Here is a 4,080-nt window from a genome sequence, read left to right as displayed (position 1 = left end):
CAACTTCCAGGGCACTCCCAACCGCCCTCCGGCCGCGGGAGACCTGCGCCGCATCAAGCAGCAACTGGGAGAAACCCTGCAGAAGTATATCCAGCGCTTCAACAATGTTCTCCTCAAGATCCCCAAGGTGACGGACGAGGCCATCATCTCCGCATTCTCGGATGGCGTCCGCGACGTCAAGATGAAGGAGGAGCTCGCCATCCACGAGGAGCTATGCACGTCTCTGGAGCTGTTCAACCTGGCGACCAAGTGTGCAAGAGCTGTGGAAGGGCGCCTCTCCCTCCTCGAGCTCCCAGCTGTGGACCCGGAGGAGAAGAAAGCCAAGGCCAAGGATGTGAAGTGCAAGGGAGCAGCCATGCTCGCGGCGGAGCCAGACACCAAGCGCGGCAAAGACCAGCCCGAGTCATCCAAGAGCAGCCGACCGTTCTGTGCCTTCCACAACCTGCATAGCCACAACACCAGCGACTATCAAGAGCTCGGGGCCATTCGAGAGGGACGTTTCAGTCGACGCCCCGAGTGCAATGACCGGGGCTACGGCCGAGGAGGAGGACGTGGTGGCGGACGCTGGGACGATCATGGCCCGCACCAGGAGTGGCGCGACCGGCCTCGCGAGGACCGTTGGCAGGATCAGCTTCGCGAGGGCACCTGGAGGGATCAGCCTTGTGAGGATCGCCCCCAGGGCAACGCTGGTCTTCCTCCACTACCGCCACCACCAAGAAGGAATGACGGCCACCATCAAGACGAGGGGCTGGGGGCTTCCAGGAGCTGCGCGCTATCGCCTGCATCTTGGGTAGAGCTCAAGCCCTAGCCTCACAGCGTATCTTCAAGCAGTTTGCTCATGAAGTGAATGCAGTCCTCCCCAAGCTCGAGGCCACGCGCCCGCTCAGATGGTCCAAGTGCGCCATCACATTCAGCTCGGCAGATCAGCTCAAGTGTGCGGCTACCGTTGGCGCCATCCCGATGCTTCGTTCACCAGTCATCAGCAATGTGCAAGTCACCAAGACCCTTATTGATGGCGGCGCAGGGCTCAACGTCCTGTCCGTCGACATGTTCGACAACCTCCAAGTGCCATATGATCAGCTTCATCCAACCAAGCCTTTCTCAGGAGTGACCGACGGCTCCACCACCCCGATCGGGCAGGTCCGCCTCCCAGTCACCTTCGGTCAGCGCGACAACTACCGCACCGAGCTCATCGACTTCGATGTCGCCCACATCCATCTGCCATACAATGCAATCCTCGGGTACCCAGCCCTGCCCTAGTTCATGGTGGTGACCCATCACGGCTCCAATGTCCTCAAGATGCCAGGAAGTGGCAGAATCATCACAGTCCCGTGCGAAGAAAGAGATGTGGTGTGCTCTCCCGAGCGTGCCTTCCAAGCTGCAGCAATCAACGACCCCGACAGCAAGGGTGAGTGCCCTCCTGAGGCCATCCCCAAGAAGAAGAAGCAGTTGCTCCGCGCAGGGCCTCAGGCAAGCGGCGCCTCAAGCGGCGCCACGACTGGATCGACGCCCGCACGTGGGGCGCCTCCCTCCATCGCATAGGAAGGCGCGACCGGCACCCTCCTCGGGTAGGGCTCGGGGGCTCTCTTCTGGAGGGCCTCAGACCTTGCCAACATCACGAGGGAGGCGCTCGGGCACCATCTGGAGGCATGCTTTGTGGCACTTTTCCCTCAGGAGGGCGCAAGGCGAGGAGCGCCCAGTGCTCAAGAGTTCATTATGAAGACCACTTAGGAGTTGCAGGACGCGAGAGCCATGCGCGGCAATCGCCGCTCACCAGGCGCAGCCTCCCATCCAGGCGAGGATGCCGGGCTGCGCATCTGCATCGACGTCCTGGGGCTCAACAGGGCCGCATCTCAGGAGCCCTTCTGGCCTTCGCGCGTGGGATGCTGCGAGGGCCCATCGCACAGCTATGTTCGCATGCCATTTGGCCTGCCGAGCATGGCGTCCGCCTATCAACGCAACTTGCGGTGTGTCCTGGCGACTCAGGAGGCCAGGCACCACGCCGTCCTAACGGAGATGGATACGATCCTCAAGGAACTGCCTGGACCCCCAGAGCCTCCCGAGGCTCAGGGCCCCGGTGGCTCGTGAGGAGAAACCCCTTCGCCGCGTACCTTCAGCTGCCCCAACATCCCTTCATCAACAGAACCAGGTGACATTTTCCAAGTTTATTTAGCTCGGAGCGCCCTTAGGGCTGCATCATTCCCAGGCTACGTGGGTCCGTCCATGTGGCATGTATCCCTTTTTATGTCTTTAGCCTACCTTGTTGGGGGCACCCCTCGGGCTGCATCATCCCCATGCCGCACGGGCCTGACCCAGTGGCATGTATCTCCCCTGCATTTAATTAAGACAGTTTGCTTTCCATGCTTAATCTATCTCTGACTATCTGATGACCCACAAGTATAGGGGATCTATTGTAGTCCTTTCGATAAGTAAGAGTGTCGAACCCAACAAGGAGCAGAAGGAAATGATAAGCGGTTTTCAGCAAGGTATTCTTTGCAAGCACTGAAATAATAGGTAACATATAGTTTTGTGATAAGATAATTTTTAACGAGCAACAAGTAAAAAGTAAATAAAGTGCAGCAAGGTGGCCCAATCCTTTTTGTAGCAAAGGACAAGCCTGGACAAACTCTTATATAGAGAAAAGCGCTCCCGAGGACACATGGGAATTATCGTCAAGCTAGTTTTCATCACGTTCATATGATTCGCGTTCGGTACTTTGATAATTTGATATGTGGGTGGACCGGTGCTTGGGTGCTGCCCTTACTTGGACAAGCATCCCATTTATTATTAACTCCTATTGCAAGCATCCGCAACTACAAAAGAAGTATTAAGGTAAACCTAACCATGGCATGAAACATATGGATCCAAATCAGCCCCTTACGAAGCAACGCATAAACTAGGGTTTAAGCTTCTGTCACTCTAGCAACCCATCATCTACTTATTACTTCCCAATGCCTTCCTCTAGGCCCAAATAATGGTGAAGTGTCATGTAGTCGACGTTCACATAACACCACTAGAGGAGAGACAACATACATCTCCTCAAAATATCGAACGAATACCAAATTCACATGACTACTAATAGCAAGACTTCTCCCATGTCCTCAGGAACAAACATAACTACTCACAAAGCATATTCATGTTCATAATCAGAGGAGTATTAATATGCATAAAGGATCTGAACATATGATCTTCCACCAAATAAACCAACTAGCATCAACAACAAGGAGTAATCAACACTACTAGCAACCTACAAGTACCAATCCCGGACTTAGAGACAAGAATTGAATACAAGAGATGAACTAGGGTTTGAGAGGAGATGGTGCTGGTGAAGATGTTGATGGAGATTGGCCCTCTCCCGATGAGAGGAGCGTTGGTGATGACGATGGCGATGATTTCCCCCTCCCGGAGGGAAGTGTCCCCGGCAGAACAGCTCCGCCGAAGCCCTAGATTGGTTCCGCCAAGGTTCCGCCTCGTGGCGGCGGAGTCTCGTCCCGAAAGCTTGCTTGTGATTTTTCTTTGGACGAAAGACTTCACATAGCAGAAGATGGGCACCGAAGGGCCAACAGGGGGCCCACGAGGTAGGGGGCGCGCCTCCCACCCTCGTAGACAGGGTGTGGGCCCCCTCTGGTATTTCTTCCGCTTAGTATTTTTTATTATTTCCAAAAATAACTTTCGTGGAGTTCAGGACTTTTGGAGTTGTGCAGAATAGGTCTCTAATATTTGCTCCTTTTCCAGCCCAGAATTCCAGCTGCCGGCATTCTCCCTCCTTATGTAAACCTTGTAAAATAAGAGAGAATAGGCATAAGTATTCTGACATAATGTGTAATAACAGCCCATAATGCAATAAATATCAATATAAAAGCATGATGCAAAATGGACGTATCACTATCACCAGCTTGATTGTCACCTACAACGGGAGCCGCGCGCCGATCGTCTTTCTTCAGGACCCTTCGCGTGAGAAAGGTTGGGCACGGCGTCTGTGCTCGGGCCCGTCCCTGCAGCGCCGATAAACCCAACGGCTGAGCTCTGTCTGGCGGGCCGGTCCCGTTCACATCACCTCCTGGGGCCGTTGGTGCTTGG

This window comes from Triticum aestivum, chromosome 3D (assembly GCF_018294505.1).
Source record: "Triticum aestivum cultivar Chinese Spring chromosome 3D, IWGSC CS RefSeq v2.1, whole genome shotgun sequence".
NCBI lineage: Eukaryota > Viridiplantae > Streptophyta > Magnoliopsida > Poales > Poaceae > Triticum > Triticum aestivum.
Note: the sequence above shows the minus strand (reverse complement) of the source record.